We start from the raw sequence: 23,207 nt of genomic DNA, 5'->3' as shown, positions 1-23,207 counted from the left end.
CAGCTGCTATTTTGTTAAAAATCTGAAGCTATAACTTAATATCATATTACAACAATTCCAGCCAGACCTAAATAATACTTTTCTATATGTGGAATAGAACCTTAAAAGATCTTAAATTGTGTCAAATTTGAAGAGTGTAGCTATAAAATTTCCCGCAGCCCAAATGCAAAGCAATCTTATCAGTCTATTGGTACTTAATATTATGGAAAGAAGCTTGCAGGTTTTTAAAATATATATTTGAAATATATATATCTTAGAAAATGCATGTTTTACTGTTTCTGATATAAAGTTTCAACATTTGTGATTACTGATCATAGACCAACCCTTATCCAACTAAATGGTTCAGATTTTAATATCAAACACAATGTAATTTAGGAAATAATTCAACTCAGGTCAATAAAAATGTCAAGATTTTGCTCAACATTTAAGTGAACAATATAAGTGATATGACTCATTAATGTAAAAATAACACATTCATAATTAGCTAACAAAGAATTCGGGGAGACTCTAAACCACTATTGAACATCCACCATATCTTTTTTTGTTTGAAACGAGATTTTTGAGGCTATTTTTATTCCTGTGATTTACCACCAGTATCCTCTGGGTGATAGTTGAGGAAACAGATGCTGGGAATCTCTGTCCCCTGAGTTCCTGAGAGGAGGACTCTGACTCAGCCGTGCCAGCTCCCGGCTTTGTACTTCCACGTACAGCGGGTGGTGGAGAGAAGCGTAAATGACTGCCTGATTTCCAGGCTCTGGTTGCCAGTTTCCTCAAAGTTTCCACTTACGCATTTGCCTCCCTTACCAACTGCGTTTGAAGTTCCCATTCCAAAATCCTGAACGGCATGTTCCCAGGATACATCTAAGTTTCAAAAAAAAAAAAAAATCAGTAGGGATTTTCCAGCTGAAATTTTAAAAAAATAAATTGACAGCTGGGGAGGGGACAGTCTCTGTTTTTAAGAGTTGTTCCTTTGCTGTCGATTGATGGTACTGCTCTCTGCAAAAGGAGGATGTAGATAGATAAAAGAAATCTCCAATTGTTTCATTTTAAGCTCGGTTTCTTGAGAACCACAAACCTTCCTAAAGTTTCCTGTTCCCTATTATTTATTGTGAACAAATTTAAAATAATATAAATCTGCAACTATTTGGAGATTCTATTTCAATTTAAAATAATGTTTATTAATGTCCAAAGCTTTATTCTTTCTTAGTGCATCTAGGACTAGGCGAATGAGAAGTAGGGTGGGTACAGGATCTATGAAGCTTAAATATCTTTTATAATGATTTAAAACAGAAGCTCAGGCCACACTATAGATTGAAATTCAGCTTCTCAACGCAGCAGTTTCTATTAAAAGGATTCTTTTATAAAGAAATTAAATTCACTGGCCAGTCTATATTTTTACCAAGTTGTTTTAAAGCTACTTTTACTTTACTCTATTTAAAGTAATAGAACCTATACAGGTGATTTTTTAAATTTTAATTTTATGTAAATCAGTGTTATTTTCTGATCCAGTGCCAATGAACTACCAAAATGGGTACTTATCAGTCCTGTTATTTAGTGTGATTTAATGATAGTCTAGAATAATTGATTTAGGCTATTTCTACATTAGGAAAATGCAGCAATTGTTACTGTCTTTCAGATAAAGTGAGTTTAAATTGATGAAGACCTAGCAGTTCATCTATGTGAGGTGGAGGCAACAAGTCAACCTGCTAACTTAAAGGAAATCCATCAGTTTTTGACATAGGGAAGGGCCACAAGAAGAAAGGTTTTTGGTTTGCTATCATGTACGTCAAACAATTGCTAAAAAATAAAGCATTGCCTTCCATCATAAAAACACCTAACCCAGGGGACTGGGGACATGCCTCAGTGCCCAGGTAGAGCATAGTTCAATCTCTAGCATCACCAGAAAAAAACAAAGACACCTAACCACTCTCAAGTTGATAACCATCTGTTATCTGTGAAAGATCATTGGTAGACTGGGCCTCCTCACTATCAGCAAATAGATATTTCTTAACAGTCACAAGAAGAAATTATTTTGCAGCAAATCAGAAACATTCTAAAGGGAAATGAGGCCTTTTGAATGAAAAAGACTACTTCAGTTAAAAAAAAAAGAACAGATACTCAAAATGAGCAAAGAACCTCAAAATGCAAAAGATGTTTCCAGTAGAATATAGCCTGCCGAACTGCCATACAACAATCAACATAAAATTTGCCATTTAGGGATTGGGAATGTAGCCCTGGGTTCCATTCTTGGTGTGCGCGCACACACACACACATAAACACATCTCCAATAATATTTCACACAGACATCAAAAGAAAACTACACATTAAAAAAAGGAAAAATGCACATTATGCTGAACTACTTTTGTAGCTGCAACAAATAACTAATGTTTAACAATTACACTCAGGCTTTAAGTAGGCACAAAAACACCAAGTAACCAACTGATTAGTCAGATGCTTAAGCAAAGAAAGTCAGTCAAGTTTGGTGAGTAATCTAAAATACTATTTGGCTATCCAAAGAGGTATTGTCACCCTTTACATATAAGTGAAAAATAATACAGGGTCAGTAATATAGTTACACGGATTAGGGAAAAAAATTTTTTAAATGAACACATCAACTCTAGCATATGAATTACATGCTAAAATCCCTTTAGTATACACAAACACCATTGCCAAACTTAAAGGCCCAGGCAGCACCCACAGGGTAAGACAAACTCTTATTTTAATGTTTCTCTGAGCCCATCAAATAACCTCGTAAGTATAATATTGAAGGTCAATTCTCTAGCATCTCAAGGGTTAAATTCTTTGTTGTGAATAATTTTGAAAAAGTATCCCAGTAAGCACTAGGCTTAGGCTAGTTCAGCAAGAGAAACCGTTCCATAATGAGGCTTGGCCTCCCCAGTCCCAGTAGAATTAATTTTGTGCAGTAGAACACCTAGATAAATTAGTTTTGCTTTAAATATTGAGTCCTAAAAGAGTTAAAAGAGGGAGAATATCAATCAATAATTTTTAGATTAACTACTTTGTATATGACAAAACAAAATTAACTTTGGCATTATAACCTCTTTCTCTGGCATTTCTGATGAACCTCTGGTTTAAAATAAATAATTAGAGATTTTAAAACCAACCAAACATGGGCATTTGCTTCTTGCTATAGAATGTTAACTCACAACCCAGTTTTTTAAAAAGAAAAGCTTACTCATGCATTTTGCAAAATTATAAATATTATTATTATTTATTAAAATAATCCCATCTGAGAATTAAGAATTCTGAAGATATATAGACAGGTTTCTGTAGGTCTTTTAAATTATTGTTGAAGAAATGAAGCTTAAAAATTAAGTGAAAAATAACATCAAGTTAACAATGTTAGATTCTTACAATTCTATTTTAATTGAATAATTCCTCCCAAAGTCCAGCTCTTACTACCCTTTTATAAATTTGACTTCTATTGAAAGAAATTTTCACAGAATTAAAATCATATCTACAAATGACAACAACTTGGAACTAGAACTCTCTTACGTTTTAGTGGCTTTTTCTGGTTATAAATGCCTACCAAAAAACTATAAGATACATTTCCATGGAAGATGAAACCAGACTTTTAACCTGGCCAATTGCCCATATAAACAAACTGGCTATAATTTGGTAATTAAAATGGCAAATCACAACCATGCTGAATTTACATCCCTATGCCAAAATGTTATTTAACAGATAACTAGAAATAGAGGAAATGTCTCTTTAACAGATTCTTTTAAGAATACATCTACAGGAAGCATCCAGCATTCAAACAGTCATAAAAGCAAGAAGCAGTTGAACAGTGGCACCCAGAGGTGAAAAGTATATTACTTCTAGAGATTTATATTGTTAACTAATTTGTTTTTCAGCTATCCTTTCTGTCACTTCCCGATTTTTCTCTGGTAACATACCAGAAATCATTCTGTCTTAGTTGTGTATTTAAATACTATATTTTAATCAGTAAAAATAAATATTTTATTTTAGAAAAAGCACTTTATTTCTGTATTAAACTGCATGTCAATTCCTCTCCTACAAAACAATAAACAGACAAAATACCTTCCAGAATTGAATAAAACATCCACTCATCTACGTCTAGCCTATCAATATTATTAGGAAAACACATTTTTAAGAAATGATTCTGTGACTACTACACAAATTGCATACACCCCAAATTATGGGTTGTTGTTTGGTTTTGGGGGGTTTTTGGGGTGGGTTTTTTTTTCTGTTTAAGTCGAACTATAGCATATCCCTGAACCAAAATTTATAATACTGTGGAGGAAAAAAAAATCTTTGTTTAACTCACAGAAAGTTAATGAAGCACTCCTTCCCCCACTCCAGGGGAAGAGGAAAAATTAAATATAATTCTGATTAATTCTGAAATAAAGTTGACTAATTTTTGAGTCTAAAAAATAAGTTCCATATTGAATTCTCCCATTTGTACCATAGCTGGGGATAGAAATAGGAATAAGATTGTTGAATAAGTGAGAGAAAAGGAAATAACATTTTTTAATGCAACAGGAAGTTTAAAAATAACAATATACTTTGATTTTTAATTAAAGAAGCTCCACACCCTTGAACCTGCAGGCAAGCAGTAACATCAAGCATTTGGCTGGCTCTGAGTTCCTCAGCTACCCTGTAGAAAAACGCCTCCTCCTGGATCTAATCACCTTCAGGGAGCCACAAATAAACCCTTAGTCTCTGGGCCAGTGTAGGTCAGGTTTTTAAGAGGCTCAAAGAACAGGGTCTTATTTTTTCCCTAAGCTGAAATGCACACGTGTACTTAGTAGAGAGGGTTTCCCAGGCAGCTTATGGCCAATCTATCCGGGATTTTCCATTACCTTTTGAGAGGAATTCTCTTCAAGATCCTCGCTGCTTCTTCTTTTTAATCACCTAAGAAGCCACCTTAATGTGCCAAGCTTCAGAATAAGGCTCATCCTTTCTTATCTGCATCTTCAGCCTAATGATGAGAAATGGGTTTCCATAAACTTGAAAAAGGCAGGAAAATGCTGCCAAGTCATTACCTACTACTTTGAATTGGAAAGATGAGATCTGTCCCTTTTTAGAAGAATAGTAATAAAGTATTAAATAATAGTGCAAAGCCTTCAGCGTTTCGTATAAAGGAAATTGTCCAGTGGTATTCAAAACAAAAACGAAATACCTTTATTTTCTGCTCTTTAAAATCTGTATCCGAATATATCCTTCATTTTGCATATGCTTGCCTCCCTGTTCAGTTGTCTGTCAAAAATGAGAGAATTATTCCTGCATGAAAGTCAATTATCAAAATAACCTTTCTCTTTTTGATACCTTCCTCTTGTCTCTTTTAACTTTCCGGTAAGTAGCAGTGTCCTTGCCTAAGTCAATATTTTGACACTAAGCAGTAGCTTCTAGAGGACTTGTCAGTGGCCAGACTGCTACTCCCAGGTGTCACGGTTGGAAGCAGGAGGGCCTGCTCCTCTTAGTGTCAAACAGCAAAACTGCAGGCTTTCTCATACTAAAATCACACCATCATTGACCATATTTGAGGGTTCCATTACAGTAACAGTTTAAAGGAACCCCAAGCTTACAGCATTTGGGGACAGACTTTAGGGAAGCTACCTCCTACGCATCACACTGAGCTCTCCAGCCGCTCAGAAAATCCATAACTGTTCAAGACCCGCGCCCGTCGGAGGCCATAAGCCGCAGTAGACGTGGGCGCCACCTAGTGGATCCTGTTGACCCCGGGGGGTGCCTTCAGGACATCCGGGGTTTATGTAAGATTCTGCAAGATTCTGCACACAATCCCCACAACTGGTGTGTAAAAAACGATTTTCTTCATGCTGCGGTGGGGATGAGGCGTGTCTAAAAGATAAATTAGTAAATTAAAAAATAAAGAAGAAAATGACAGAACAAGCAAATGAGTAAAATAACTGTCACAAAAATTTCAAGACTGACACACACCTACAATCCCAGTTGGTAGGGAGGCTGAGGCAGGAGGGTCCCGGTTTGGAGGACAGCATGTGCAACCCCCCTCACTCACCGCCAAAAAAAAAAATCCCAATTTTTTTTCAATATGCATTTTAAGTATTTGCACTGTCAAGTACTATATTATTTTTATATTTATTAAGAAAAGGCTGGCACTGTGGTACACGCCTGTAATCCCAGTGGCTGAGGAGGCTGAGGCAGGAAGATCACAAGTTCAAAGCCAGCCTCAGGAACCGCGAGTCGCTAAGCAACTCAGTGAGGCCCAGTCTCTGAATAAAATATAAAAAAGGGCTGGGGATATAGCACAGTGGAAGAGTGCCCCTAAGTTCAACCTTTGGTACCAAAAAATGAAAAGAAAATATATGGAAAGTTCATTTTGCTAAAATATTACTATTTTTCTATAATCTGACAAATTGAATATTGTATAGTTATGCCTTAATAGCTTATGATTCAGCAATCCAAATGGAATTGAATTCTTATTTTTTCTATCATCTTATAAATACATGAGTCTTAAAGATGCTGCTTATAAAATACTTCATCAATTATTTCTCCCTTCCTCACCCCAATAATTCCCATTCCTATCATGCCCCAAAAGAGTTCTTACTCATTTCCAGCTCTATTCTTTGCACACATATATTTTCTGGAAGAAAGAACTTCAATTTTCTTCTCGACAAAGTTTTGTCTATCACTCAATTTAAGATCAAATTCAAAATACAACTCCTGGAAAGTTGTATCTCTGATCTGCAATCATTTCCTAGCTTTATGTTTCCAAACATTTAAGTTGCCACTTGTTTATGATTTCCTAATGGTCTCATCTCCACAAGTAGTACTTGTGTCTGATCCAAAGCCTCTACGTCAGAAAAAAAAAAAAAAAACCCTAAGATGTTGAATAAATAGCAGTGATATAAGTAAATGACTGTTTCTGTCAAGATTTGTTAATAAATTCTCCCATTATCCTGTCCTTTTAGTGAGGTAAATATATCAGTAATAATGAACATTTATTGAGCTTTATTAAAGCAGGGTCAATGTTAATCATTTATTGGGTGCTCACAACAGTTCTATGAAACAAGGACAGTTGTGCTACTGTCCTTATTTTGTAGTTAAAGAAAGCTGAACATGAAAGGTTAAGAAAATCATCAGCGATACAGAGGCAGAGCTCGAATATGAAGCCGATCTTTCTGACTCCAGAGCCTATATTCTGAATCACTGTATTACACTGTGTCTATTTTATATGTTGCAATTAAATATATGATACACTATATAATCTCATTATTGGTGGTATTATATTTCAATGATTCACTTTATAAAAATTAGTTATAATTTTATCCCCTGGAAAAAATCAGTTATTTTAAATAGTTACTAAAATTATTCAAGTTGTTAATATTTTTGACCATGTTTGTTCTTCAAAGAATGAGCTTACTATAATCAAAAGATTTGTACAGAGGAAGGAAAAGAAATTACTTTACTGATCAAAGGACTGATGTAGGAAAATATGCAAGCTGACTGCATTTAGCTAAGACTGCAACAATGAAGTGGAAGAGCCAGGGGAAATGGGAGATCTGGTAATAACTGTTTCTTTGTTTTTTCAGTTCACCTGACCTCTTTAAACATTTTAATTTAGAAATGCTCCTCATACTACTCAGGCTTGGCCTCGTGAGTAAGTAAATCAGCAACCCCACAGGAACCACCTGTGGGTTTCAATTCAAGGGGACTAGAAAGGACTCCCAGCCCCCTAAAAACATTTAAAGATATTTAAAATTGCATCCCTAGAGCTCCTTGAATCAAAAAAGGGACTTTTCAAAAACAGGGACAACATTGATATAATTGCTCAACACTGGAAATAACCCATAAATCCCTAAGCAATAAAATAGATAAGTAACATGATAAATTCATACAATGAAATACTATTTGCATTGAAAATGAATGTACTAATGAGACACTCAATGTGCATAAATCTTGAGCTGGGGCTATAGCTCAGGAGTAGAGTCTTTGCTTATAATGCATGAAGCCCTGGATAAAATCCCGGCCAAAAAAAAAAAGTAAAGAAAAAGAAAAACCTCAACATAGATAAATCTCAAAATACAATCTGAGCAAAAGAAGCAAAACATAGAAGAATACACAAAAATTCCTCTTAAAATAGTGCTAAAAGTGGCAAAACTAATATCTTGTTTAGAAGTATATAACTCAGGAGTGAAATTGATTACATTATGTTATGTCCATATACAAATGTGGCATAATAGGTCCCACTGTTATGGATAATTCTAATGCACCAATTTTTTTAAAAAGACGAAGAAGAAGAAGTATGTAACTCAGATGGGAAAACTATAGGAAATGCAAGGAAATGATACCACAAAAGCTGGTTGCCTCTGAGAGGCAGGACAACAAGGTAGGGAAGGAGATGGGTCACTTCTGGAGGTCTGGCCATGCTTCTTCCAATCCATCCCTCGGGCTGTGTTCACTTTCTGTTCTTATGTCATATTTCATAGTAAAAATTCAAAATAAGCACATCCAATGATCATTTCAAAAATGTATCAGGAAAAAAATATAATAGGCTTGTACATGATTATGTTTGAGTGAGGATAAATTTATGAGTTCCATGACTGCAGCCATAGAAGGAGAGGAAAAAGGAGTAAGCCTGAAAACTCACTTCTAAAAGAGGATAGTGGCCAGATAGCCAGCTCTGGATCTCAACTAAAGTCTTGCTCCCTGCCAGAAGAGGGCCTTGGGCTGGTGTGTAACTTGTCTAATCTTCTGCTCTCCACCTATAAAACAAAACCCACAGTAGGTCGTGCATCCCAGGACCATTTTGAGACTAATAGCAGATACTGGTTTTCATCATTATCCAGTAAGGGTTGTTTTTTGATCTGAGATTGGAAATAGAGGAGGAAATCACTACCAGGAGCAGAAAAGGAGAAAACTTCAGAGATTGTATTTAATGGATTTCCTTTCCATTTTTCCCTGGGTCGCTACCCAACCCCACTAGCTTCTTCCTGAACCACTCACCTGAGACTTCTCTAGCAAGAGTCACTAGGGACCTTCTGGAACCTCTTTTCTCTACCTCTTTTGACACTGTTGATGGCTTCATCCTTGGAATTTTTCTCCCTTGTTTTCTTTGATACCCTGAGTTGACCCTTCTTACCAAAACCTCACCACTGCCTGCAGTCAGGTTCTGGCCACTTCCCTCCACTCCTGCAACAGCTTCCTAATTGGTCTTCTCTGGGATGGCCTCTCTTCCATCCTGTCCCCCACGATGTAGCCACAGTCATATCATTCCCAGATTCTTCACATGAACCTCTATTCTCTTTGGTGCTCCATGATCTGGTAGTAGTTTCTATAGCTACACCAACCCACCTGCATTCTATTTGGACCTTCTTGCCTTTCTACCATCTCCCCTCTTCATCTGGAAGATCCCCTCCTTGCCATATCACCTGCCTCCCTTGTAAAATGTTAAAACTCAGGACCAGTCCTCTTCTACCCATCACCCACCACCCAACCCTTTCTAATAACATACCTTCCTTTGTAATGGGTATCATCTGTGATCATCCTTAAACACCTGCACTAATTGTCCAAACTCCTTACAGATAGGCACCTTTCTTAAAATTGTATACCACCAATCAAAACAGGACCAAGAAAACCCCAGTTAAGTGAATTAATGAACAAAGCAAATCATCAATGCATACTCCACAGTTTTACAAGACTGCCATTGCTATCTCCTCTACTGTATATAAATCCCTCACTCTTTCTATTGAAGGGGAAAGAATCATATATCACATCCTTGTCTCTTAAACCCTGTCTTCTAACATTTTTTGGTTTTGTCATGATTATTGTATTTTCTCCATATTTAACAAATCAAAAACTGTAGAGGTAAATTAAATCTATCTGATCTCATTCATATATGTTATGTGTAATTGGACAGCCATGGGTTCAAATTCTAACTACCACATACTAGCCATGGAACCCTGATTAAATTATTCAACCCCAAGTTTTCTCACTTGTAAAATGAGAGTAAAAATACCTAACCCATGGCTTTCTTGTAAAGCTAAATCTACTAATATACATTAAGCACTTAGCAGATTTCCTAGCACAAATAAGTGTGCAACAAATACTATTATTATTAATGCACAATTGGGACAGTTACTTTGCACTATATTGTTAATTATTCATTACAGTGTTCTGTCCTTTTCAAAACTGGGAGTCACTTTGGATTTAAAGTAAGACCTGAACAACTCTATTTTTCCCCAAATTCTAAGGCATTTATTTGCATTATGTGGAAATATAGAGAGAAATAGATAGTGATAACTACCTTATTTCTTAACTGAAAAATTCTGAACAAGAGTAGATTAATTGAAAGTAGAGATTTAACTTAGTAAGTGCTAGCAGTCTCACAGTGCAATCTACGTCTTTTATTAAAAGCAAGTTAGTTATGTATGTTGTTTATTGGCAAAACATGTTTTAATATATAACATGAAAAATTCTGACATCACTAACTTAACTTTTGCTCTTCCTATGTCTTGAGCTTAATACTTCAACATAAGTCTTGTTAAATTTAAAATGTTGGTTTTGAATAATGCAATGAAAAAAGTAGAAATGAAAGAAAACAGACTATATTAGCTAGAACTATATGAGGATATTCATATGGCCCTTGTAAATATGAGAACACATCATTGGAATTTATATTATACATACAGATTACATTTCAGTTTTTTAAAATTCACCATATTCTTCACTAATCTAAAAAAGAAGGGTCTGTTTATCTATAAAACTCACTTTCCCTCTTGCACTTGCTTCCCAAAGAAAAAGAAACAAAAACACTAGCTACTTTATTCAAAAAAGAGACTCTCATGACAATAGAATTATTATGACAAGCATTTTCCATACTTTATTCTTCATGCCCAGAATGACATTGGTAAGATAAGACATTCTAAAAGTCAATAGCACTTATTTTGAAGTTTAAACTATCATGTTAAAAAAAAAGTCATTTCCTTAAACAGGAAATGTATTAATAATGACACAAAAGACAGTACAAGTCACTATACAGTACAATATTTCCTTTCGAAAAGAAAATAATATCCTATCCTCAAAAGGTAGTATTCTTTAGCGTGGTGGCTTTTTTATTTTTTTTTAATACAGGAGGTGAGAAAATCTTGGCACCTTTTGTCTAATATTCACATATATTTTACTTAATACTGATCACTTGAAAAATTAATATATTTCACTCAAGATTTGAGACTATATGAAACTGTAAATCGCACCAGATAAGTTGTCTTTGATTTATATATACATTATTTATTTATTTTCACACCAGCTTTTGCAAAACTATCATATTTTTGCAATTGATTGATTCTGCAAAGCACTGTACTCCAGAAAGCTCTGCAGAGAATGACTTATGAAAATGATACATTTTTTCAGACTCCTAAAGATTTTAGATTTATTTATAAAACAGAGATCTACCATAGAAACATTTTTGTATTTTATTTTATTTGCAATGACTTTGGATTGGATGATATTGTGGAGGCTGAGAAAATTTAAGAAAGGTAATTGTGCATGGATTCCAAGTTCTGAAAGGTTACCAACAGTATATTTTCGTTTCCTATTGAAAATACAGAACCTGCTTCAATTCACTGCCTAACTCATCTCACGACTTTTCCATTTTTTACCTAAATAAAATATCCTCATTTGATAACAATGCAAAACTTTTACCTAAAAAGTTGAGGTATGTGTGTTTAAGTTCCTTTGTGCATTCGCCAGCTATTAGGTAAATAAATCAAAGCCATTATCGAATTCATCCTAAAGTACAATAAACTACATTTTGTTTGTCCACCTCATAAAATATATCAAAACACATGGAAATTAACGAAAGTTTTAGTCAAATATTCTAAACTCTTTTTCTAAAATAAATAGATTTCCTGAAGCAAATAATTGCTATTATGAATGACTGCCTGAATAGATTGATTTAATTCACTGTCATTGGTACACTTATAAGTGCATGGTTACATGAAGGTTTTGAACCCAATGGAAGCCCCTTATTTTCCAGGATCAGGATATAAAGAAGTCTCTGGAAAAAAAAAATGGCTCTTTACTTACTAAAACTAACTTTCTAAGATGAGACTCCAAAGTCTCTAAAATGGTTGCTTTGCTATTTATTGAATCAGCATTCTCAGGATCTGAAGTGTAGACTATTCCCTTGAAGATAATTTTTTACTAAAAATTGGTTTGAGGAGCAATTTAGAAATACTTATTCAAGTCTCATTTTTATGAGCAAAGAGGATTAGTTAGGGCTTGGTATCAGAAAGAGCAATGATGGAATTTTAATTTTTCATAAAGCTGGAGGTTGCTTAAATACATTAACATGAAAACGCACATCTTTTTATGTGAATTATCTGAAATTAACCAAAAGCTGAACATGGAAACATCAAATGATCTAGCAAATTTAGGCTCATTTGAGCCAGTGTGGGGACAATTACTCCACTAAGTTGATTTAACAAACATCCCAAAACTGACCCTGAGCTCTTCTTGGGTCTACGGAAGACTCATCCTTCCACTATTTCTTGAACTGTTTTGTGGGCACAAGGGCATGTCACTTTGGTGTGATGGGGAGGTGGAGGGGGGACATAAGGAATGTAGAATTTCCTCATCCATTCAAAAGCAAACAGAAATTTTTTTTCTGTTCCCAAATATCTTCCTTACTAATAAGTGAATTTCATCATTCTATTAAAATAAATAAAAGAGCAAATCTACATGTTCTAAGGGGACGGAAGCCATAACTGTCCCACAGTTCTACGCCAGCCTAGCACAAAGGCTGATCAATAAATATCTGTTGAATGAACACATTTCCTGACATTTTTATGCAGCATGGGATTTTAAAATGTTGTTTGTTTTTTGTTTCTATCAAATCTCTTTCCAGTCCCTATATGAAAGAACTCAAATTAATGAAAAGCTAGGAAAGGGAGACTTCAGGGTATAGTGCACTTATTCTTTTGGAATAATGAAAATGACAGTAAATTTCTGATTTGTAACCATTTTTTTTGGCCGGCCTGGCTAATAAATGAAGAGGAGAGAATTCTCTCTTAATACATGAATTTGGTTGCTGAATAATGGAGTACATTCTTTATTATCAAAATTTTGTTACCCAAAATTCAGTGGGTGGTAGTATGTCCTTGTCTTTATAAGTTCCTGTAAATCCTAATTCTAACCTTATTTAGTTGAGCAATTGGAGTGGGAGTGGTGGATTAACTGACAAAAAATAATTCTAGCCCATAGACTTTCACTGGCCCTATTACTGGAACTGAACATTCACACAATAAAGAAGGACAAATAACTGATGCTAGAGACATCATTTTAATCTTCATAAAATTCTTACATAAATAAAGCTTCCCCCCACCCAGGAGACTGTGAGTCTATGTTAATTTGCATAGTTTGTAACCTAAAGTCTGAATAAGGCATTTTGGAATAAGTCAAATGGAGAACTGTGTACTACAGTATTACACCAACCATTAGATTACCTTTTAAAGAGGGGAAAAAAATATATGACAGGATTGTTTCACTGCAACATTTCAGAGAAAAGGCAATATAATTATGTTAAATTCAGGAAGGAAAATTGTTTAGTTGCATCTTTGTTAACAATTTGGAAGCATCCATTGTATTACTTCTGTAATGTTATTGAGCTAGTTTTATTAAGGCAAATTTATAGCAATGTTAGAAATTAATACCACTCTTATTTCCTCCACTGCCTGACTTTATTGAATGCCATGGGGCATATTAATCAGTAAAGCCAAGTAGTGCATGAAATAAAAGTATAAATTAACCTGTAACATGAATGTAAAAGGGGCTTAATAAAATAGAAATAAATAATACTTTAATGATAATCAACCTGCCCTGTCTGAGCCCAGCAAAAATTGTGATAATGCCAAACACAGAGTCTAAAGAGCACTATATATTTATATAAAGTTAGATGGGAGCACGCATTGACATGGAAGTCAAAGATGACAATTATGGCCACATAAGCCAGAAATGATGAGTTACTTTAGTATCATAGCACTACTGGTTCATAGATAAACACAAGTACTGCTTTCAAAGAATTTTAACACTGAGCAGCTAACTGTTCTACTTTTTTGTAGAATAATTTTAAAAAAAAAAAATATTGTCTTATTGGACTTCCTTCTCATCCCCAACATATTTTAAAAGCATAGTATAAGGCTCTTAAATGTATTGTTGTAAACTCTATTTTCTTCAAATATTTTTAAAGTATCATAGTTTCCTAAAATTTTTTAAATCTCTCTTCTGTCTGTGACTAATTAGGACCCCCTTTTGTTTTTCTCATATCATTTCACCTTTTCTCTTTCTCTCTAAATCAAGCAGAATACTCTATTAATATATCAGGTCTGTAAATTGCAAATATCTTTATACAAAGGAAGACTTCATTGAACAATACTTATATACAACTGGATGCCACTCTATTTCCCCTCCAAAATGTGTTTTTCCATATAACTTAATCAACTCTGAGTATATAAGTATAAAACTATGAGTATAAAACTGAATCAACTATGATATCAAGTGTAAGACCCCTACAAAATGAAATTCAATGCTTCTTCCAAATAAGTAATAGAACTGGGAATGTAGCTCAGTGGTGGAGCACCTGCCTAGTATCTGTGAGGCCCTGCATTCAATCTTCAATACTGCAAAATAAATAAATAAAACAAGTAGCCACATAATGATAATCTCAGCTCCTCACAGAACCGCTGCAACAGCCACAAGCTTTTGACTTTATCTATAAATCTATTTTTACATATGTAATCAAAAGGAGATCATGGCTGGAGAGGGGATTATAATATATTTATTTTAACCTTACCAGGCTAATGGAAGAACAAAACAAAATAATGTGTTAGCATTTAGAATAACAAAATATATTTCCCAAATATAAAATGTTATTATTGACAGTCATGGAAAGAAAATAACCACACACGGCTCTATTCAGATTAGTTCTACTGGATTGTAGCATTGACTATAGTAATCAAGGGAGATGATATAAAAATACTTTACATCATACTCTAAAATTATGTGAACAGTGATTTTTAAATTATAACTTTTTATTTGGTTTTCTAATGCTGATGCTAAATCAATTTGATTAAATCTTCAAGGATCCTGTACCATGTCACCAAAACTATGTCCCTGGAGTAAAATTCTAATTATGCCTCTTTCTAAAACTCTGCCTGGTTCCTGTTGTTGTACCCAGAATAAAGTCCTAAATGTTCAGCTGCACATCAGATAGAGACAGCTCCTCTGCAAGCACCCAGTTCCTGTATCCTTGTGTAACTGGAGCCCTTTCCAATGTTGTTCTTTGCTTATAATCTCCTTTCTGCCTGAAGCATCTGCTGCTCTCAACACTACACACCCCACCCCAGCACTATCCCCATAAAGTTATTTTGAACGTTCAAGGCTTCCTCAAATACTTATCTTCCTAAAAGTTTCTGATTACTATGAGGTTACATTTTTTTCTCAACATAAAAAAAACCAGAAATGTTGATCCACAAAATTGTTGATTCATCATAGAATTCTAAGGGTTACACTGTTCTAGGGAAAAAGAGAGAAAGATAATTACTCTTAATTTTTTGATTGTACGTTTTGCACCAAAATTTGATATCCTTGTCAGTGTAAAGTTGATGCTTAAACTCTTCCTAACATAGTCATGAATCACATTGTGAGATGACATTGCAGGCAAATTCTCCAATTTGGGAATGTGATTATCACTCTGGAGTTCCTTCTCCTCCAACGGAGCAAAATAAGATGAGCCACAATATGTAAAATGTATGCCCATGGACATTATAAATGGTTTGGTGAGCGAAAAGTAATTCATATATTCTGAATTGTTTTACCATAGTAAAAAACTAGTAACCAGTGGACTTTCATCAAACATCAGAAAATAATAGTCTTCTCCATTTTGTTGACTTTAGAGTTAAAAACTAAGTAGTGTGCGTCATATCAGAACACAGGGATTGCTGGAAGACCTGTCCTCACTATCAAAATCTAAAAAATACATCAGTGTATTTTAATTTCTCTTTTATTTCAGTTGCAGGTGGATTTATAGCTAGAAGTGCCAGGAAATAAAAACAGCTGATTTCATTTTTCGAGAAATAACAAAATCTAAAACAAGATTTTTCCCCTGGATTAAAAGACTGGGAAGAAAACTCTTACTGGCAAATCCTTGCCTATCAGTTATTCTTAGTGGTATTCCTGTAACTTCATATAATTAAAGAATAAAAATAAAATGACTTAAAATTGCAATAATCTAGCACATTGTGATTATGTTCTAAACATCTATGTTATACATGTGCACAGATTGTAAACATCTATGTTACAAATGTAAAACAACAGCAACTATAATAATTATTATAATAGCAGTTCAGCCAGAGAAATAGCAGACCGTAAAACAGTATGGGCTCCCCCTGCTGTTTCTACTGCTAAACTTAACTAACATTTCCGGTTGCCAGGGCTTGGTGCCCTGATTTTAAGGCTGATTCATAAACAAAGGGTAAACAAAACAAAATTAAAATACTATCGTCAATAAATCAACGGGTCAGGGGGAAAAGAGGGAACGAGAATGCCTACTCATTTTTGCAGTAGGGGAGCATGAACGTGAGCTTGAAGGTGAGGACCGCCTGGCTGCACACGCCTACGCGCATGCGTTGGCAGGGAGCGGTCCGGCTGCCCTGCCGCTGCATTTAGTTTAAGAAGTTTTGCAGGTCGGGCTAGCTGCAGAACTTTGTCAAGTCAGAAAATCGTACGATGCCCTTTGGCAAATTAGGCACGATGCCACCATCTCTAATCTCTGAAAGTGCGACTAGGCCAGCCTGAGCCCAACAGGGCACACTAAGGGGATTATTTTGGAGAAATGGTAATGACATTGAACAGGAGGCTAACTTAACATCTTGTCCAAGTGAAATCCCAAGCCTCCTTCGTGATGGCTGCATGGAGTTCCGTAGGCTAATGAGGGGAACCATCTGTAGTACTTTGCTGGCAGCTGTGTCCCCTCATCCTGTGCCAACGTCTCTTAATGGGAAGGTCTTCAGAGGGTTGCAGTATCACTGGGCGGGGGGGGCGGGGGGGGGGAAGACTGCGTAATTTCACAACCATGTAATGTAGAAGCCAAACAAATATTTAATTATTCCCATATATGCACTTTAGTATGCCTTGTCTTGTCAAATGTCAATGTTAGAATGAATGCGAGTGTATCTATTTATTTGTAAGTTTGTCTTTACGTTGTCACATTCGGGGACATCTACCCCCAAGAGTAAAAACTATAGCCTATGTTTGTTTCTTTTGTTTAAAAAAAAAAAAATAGACTACCTCGAATGAAAGAAAAATTTGCATTGAATGAGCTTCATTTACTGCTATCACTATTTCAAAGTCACAAAATAATCTCTAAAGAAAAAAATATGAATATGCTCAGATTTTTCTTCCTTCAGATGTGTTCATTTGAAATGTTGAGTTAATTTCTGATTTTATAATTTCAAAAAGTAAGAAGAAATTAAACTCAAATGATAAATCTTAAAATCTTTATGAGTAAATTTCAAATTATGACAAAATGACATTTTGAAGCATTTATTTGGCAGCATATGGGAAATTATATAAGGATTACAGCCATAATCAAAATTTTTTAAGGCAACCATTAAACAGTTTTAAAGATAGACCTAATGACAAACTCAGCGTTCAAAGTAAGTACTCACATTATACAAAGCTGTTTTAAAAGAGCATAGATTATTTTATTTTGCTGTAATTCTTAAAATTTTATGACAATTCAATCTATCATTCACTTTCATTTCAATTAATCCACTGTCATTGATAGAGCCTTATTAAAATAAATTATCCTTTAACAAAAACATTAAAAATAGTACTCCTTTTCAGGTTCTTATTTGAAATTTATTTCATTATATAAGTGCAGCTTCTATGTAAAGATTTAAAAGACACAGAGAAGAGCAGGTCAACTGAAGATTTTAAGATTTTTTTAACTGGAGCCGTATTAAATACCAAAAGTTACCAGTTGCTTATTAAAACCAAAGGACAATGGCAACATTTTGACCTGGTTGGTAATAAGGCTGGGTGAATTTTTTATATTAAATATGCAATTTTTAGCAAAAGTTTAAAATATAGTTTGTGAATTTCACACAGCAACACCATGGCCAGCTATTTTACCACCTGATATCTCAGGTAAATATTTTAAATATTATTTCTCCAATAGCACAGTAACATAAATTGGACTGTAAAGTAAGACTGGCAATTTTTCTTTCCTGAAACATCCTCTTAAATTAGATATAGTTTCCAAAAATATCATAACAAGAAGTTTCAGTTTGGATGATCCTTGTTCTCTGTAACTGACACAGATATGGAAATATGAATGACATTTTAAAAGAAAAGTTCTTTACCACCTTCAGGTGTTTTCATAATAAATTCCACTTAGAATATTAGTACTAGTAATTGATTTTAGCAATAAGTAATAGAGTTATAAACAGCTCCTGCTATTTAATGAAAGAAATGTCTCCGCTTCAGGTTTTATTTATTAGCATTTGAAGTCCCTCCATAACCCCAGTAAGAGCAGTTATGGCTTAATTAAATGAGAGAAATGGCCTGCCAAAGATTCTTTGTTCTTAAAATAAATACTGTATATTTTTATTTTTTCCTGCAAACCATCATAACCTATTTCTATTTGAAATAGATTGGGCTCCAAGACTAAATTTGCTTCATATATCCCAAATAAAGTCTCTTTTGCTTGGAATTTTTATATTTTTTCACAGTGTACCAGCTACAAAGAACATCTTAAGATGTTTCTGCTTTATTAACCATTTGAGTTATTCATCTTAGAGTTGTTCCAGTGAGGAGGTAGTCCATGCACAGTAAAAATCTTTGCTACTTAAGCATGAACACAAATTTACACTTACAGCATGCCTCAGTACTGTTTGTGGTGAAGTTCCATAGTTATACATGTCCTATTCATATATGCAAATATATCTACAGGTTAAAAACAAAAAGCTAAAAATTCACTGGCATAAATTGATCTCCATCAACATGGCAGGAATATTTCAAATACATGATCTCAAATCCTTCAGAGAAACGACTGCATTTGTCTGGCTTTCCCTCTTTCTGCCCCCGCATACCGTTTTTTCTCTACTTTCATCTATAATCCCGTGTGTTCCTCTCTGGCCACACTGCAATGATTCCCCCATTCTGTTGATGGGGGAAAAAAATAAGGAGGATAAAAGGTAAAAGGAGGAGGCCCACTGACGCCTTCTCAGATTTGAGCCCGACAATGCAGCTCCCCTCTGCTACCACTAGCTGGCGCCAGAACTCTAAAGATACAATGATATATTGCATCATCGCTTGCTAATTAACGAAACTTCAAATTGATCATAGTTTTCCGAAGAAAACACGAAATGATTTTAACTATGAACATGTAGCAGCGGCAGCAACAGCAAAAAGGCTGCCATTCCAATGAAAATAACCCCATTTACGCCTCCAAGCTTTTGTCTTCAAAGAAAAAAATAAAAGGAAATACATCCTTAAAAATGCATTGGAGTTTTTTATTTATTTTTTTATCTTATCCAAATAATAAACCGAGGGGAAGTCATTTTTTCCTCCACAAACTATTCACTGTACATATAAAACTGTAAAAATTTTTCTGGTTATATAATGTTCTGTTAACCTAAATAAAGCGCCTTTTTTATTATCCCTTTAGTCTAAGACAGAAATGTCCGACACACCAGGGTCACACAGAGAAAGACTTTACTGCGTGAACTCCTAATTCACTCTCTATGCTCCTTCCTCCTAACCAGTTTTACATGTATTCCAAGAGCCCAGCTTTTGGTTTTCTCATCCTGCCCTCCCCTCTTCTTGTACAGCAGAACACTTCCCTTCCAGACTCTTCCATGTCTGCAGAGAAGGAGCTAATCAGCCATCCAAATGCAGTGCTCATGATAGGGAAAGACAGTCCCGGGACCAGGACCAAGGTTTAGGAAACAGGGGTCTGATTCACAAGGTTATCCCTGGATGAATAAGATGTTCTGAGTTTAGGATGGATAGAACAAAATCTCATGAGAAAAATTCAAAGTGTATGCTGCCAAGGAAAAAAATTTTATTTGTGAAAATGTCATTAGAAAAGGGACAGATACTGATTATTTTGGCAAAAGGCAATGAATTCAGACAAAACTACAGTGAAGAACCATAATTTCAAAAAGAATTTGTAGTTTGACTTTTCTAGTTGAAATCTCTTTTATGAACCCTTTTAAATGACAACTGGGTGGCTTTGATGTAGTAAAGAACATTCAGAAAGTGAAAATGAAGTTTGAAATCTCCATACTGCTTTCCAAATTGGCTGCACCAATTTGCAGTCCCACCAGCAATGTACAAGTGTACCCTTTTCCCCACATCCTCACCAGCACTTGTTGTTTGACTTCATAATGGCTGCCAATCTAACTGGAGTGAGATGGTATCTTAGGGTGGTTTTGATTTGCATTTCTCTGACTGCTAGAGATGGTGAGAATTTTTTCATGTACTTGTTGATTGACTGTATGTCCTCCTCTGAGAAGTGTCTGTTCAGGTCCTTGGCCCATTTGTTGATTGGGTTGTTTGTTCTCTTATTGTCTAATTTTTTGAGTTCTTTGTATACTCTGGATATTAGGGCTCTATCTGAAGTGTGAGGAGTAAAGATTTGTTCCCAGGATGTAGGCTCTCTATTTACCTCTCTTATTGTATCCTTTGCTGAGAAAAAACTTTTTAGTTTGAGTAAGTCCCATTTGTTGATTCTGGTTATTAACTTTTGTGCTAGAATGGAGCCACCATTTGACCCAGCTATTCCCCTTCTCGGTCTATTCCCTAAAGACCTAAAAAGAGCATGCTACAGGGACACTGCTACATCGATGTTCATAGCAGCACAATTCACAATAGCTAGACTGTGGAACCAGCCTAGATGCCCTTCAATGGATGAATGGATAAAAAAAATGTGGCATTTATACACAATGGAGTATTACTCTGCATTAAAAAATGACAAAATCATAGAATTTACAGGGAAATGGATGGCATTAGAGCAGATTATGCTAAGTGAAGCTAGCCAATCCCTAAAAAACAAATGCCAAATGTCTTCTTTGATATAAGGAGAGTAACTAAGAACAGAGTAGGGTCGAAGAGCATGAGAAGAAGATTAACATTAAACAGGGATGAGAGGTGGGAGGGAAAGGGAGAGAGAAAGGAAAATGCATGGAAATGGAAGGAGACCCTCAGAGTTATACAAAAGTACATACAAGAGGAAGTGAGGGGAAGGGGAAAAATAATACAAGGGGGACAAACGAATGTCAGTAGAGGGGGCAGAGAGAGAAGAGGGGAGGGGAGGGGAGGGGAGGGGGGATAGTAGAGGATAGGAAAGGGAGCAGAATACAACAGACACTAGTATGGCAATATGTAAATCAATGGATGTGCAACTGATGTGATTCTGCAATCTGTATACGGGGTAAAAATGGGAGCTCATAACCCACTTGAATCAAATTGTGAAATATGATATATCAAGAACTATGTAATGTTTTGAACAGCCAACAATAAAAAATTAAAAAAAAGAAAATGAAGTTTGAGGAAAGTGTCAAAATTCTGCATAGGAACACAATGCAGAAGCTCAATATGTCTGCCACACAGTGAAAGGTCGGAGCTAATCCTTTGCTATCAGTCGTAATTTTGCTGGGCCTTTTCAGGAGACATAATGACAGGGGAACTACATTAACCACAATTTGGGATGGTCTTCATGCTAACTGCAGTTATCTTTTGTTACTTACTGGCCTTGACCTCTAGATGGACTGCATTAGGTGCTACTGAAACCAGCAGGTCCCTCTCCAAAGCCTAGTGCAGGCCTGAGTTGTATGCAGTTTAATTCATATTCCACTCAACATAGCCCATTTTATTTCCAGTGGAAATTGCTCATTTAATTGCACTGTAAGTTTTATGGGGTATGCCCCAGGCTGCGTTCTTTATGCTAGGCATTTCAGTATTTATGGGCAGAGGTATACCCAAAACTTCAAACATAAAGTAAAACCAGCAAAATATGCTCTCCTCTGGTTCCATAAATACTTTTCACCAGTATCATTATTTTTTCCAATGAAATTAAATGAGTGTGTTAAACCTGTAGCATAGGCTATTGCTTGGTATCTTCAGAACTGCTTTTGTCCTTCATATTCAAGTCTGAATCGGCTCCTCTTTCCTGTTATTCTTAGAATGAGATTGCAGAAGGGCAAGCACAGTCCATGCTGTGTATGGTCTAGCTCTCCAGTAACAATAAAGACTTTCTTGGTCAATAATCTATACGGTTTTTATCCATGAGACTAACCCTGTAAAAGGATTTGAAGGTTTTGTTTTTTAATAAATGTTGCCTGCTTCTAGGTCACACCTACCTCCCATAAATAAACACTCTGAATACAGGGCTAATGCATGTGTTGCAGAAGGTGCCTGGTTTAAAGAAATAAATATGTTAGCCTTCTACTTCTGATGGTTTCTGTGTTTGGGGACAAGAGCAGACAGACATGATTTTACCTATTGCAAATCAGAATACATTCCTATCATACTCAAATGCCAAATAAAGTTCTACCTAGTTTTACTAAATCTATGACTGTTTTCTTTTTTGTCTTCCATTGTTATCCTGCTATATAAACTATATGAAAGCATATTCCTAGGGAATTTCAGAGTTTCAACAAATGGTTCTTGATAAAGGACATGAATGGGTTTTTAGGCAATTTCATTGGAGAAGTAGGAACAGAAGCCTCATCATGGGGGTTTCAGAAAAGGAGAACGAAGGGGAAATAAAGACACTAGGTATGGAACAGCACATCTTTCTATGTATTTGGAAGATGCTGTCAGGTCAAATGAGTATGTTTATTGAACTGAGCAAGGTAAGGCCATATTTAGAGCCTCTAAGAAAAATGACAGATCTCAAGGACTAAAGTTTGAATGTGAGAACAAAACTAAAGTTGTTTTTTCAAGAGAATAGGGAACATATCCAAGACTTAGAAGAAAGTAGAGGTAATAACATAAATTATAGGAAAGGGAATTCTTAGAGATTTATCTCCAATATACTAGATCCCAGAAATTCAAAGATGAATGTAAAGGGAAAGGGGCTGGGAATCTTTAAGAAAAATGTGGTTTCTTCCTTCCACAAAAAGCACCTGGTAGAAGTGAGCCTGCAAATCCTGCAGAGGATAAGGCATATACAC

This window comes from Marmota flaviventris, chromosome 11, assembly GCF_047511675.1.
Source record: "Marmota flaviventris isolate mMarFla1 chromosome 11, mMarFla1.hap1, whole genome shotgun sequence".
NCBI classification, from domain to species: domain Eukaryota; kingdom Metazoa; phylum Chordata; class Mammalia; order Rodentia; family Sciuridae; genus Marmota; species Marmota flaviventris.
This window is presented reverse-complemented; position numbering follows the sequence as displayed.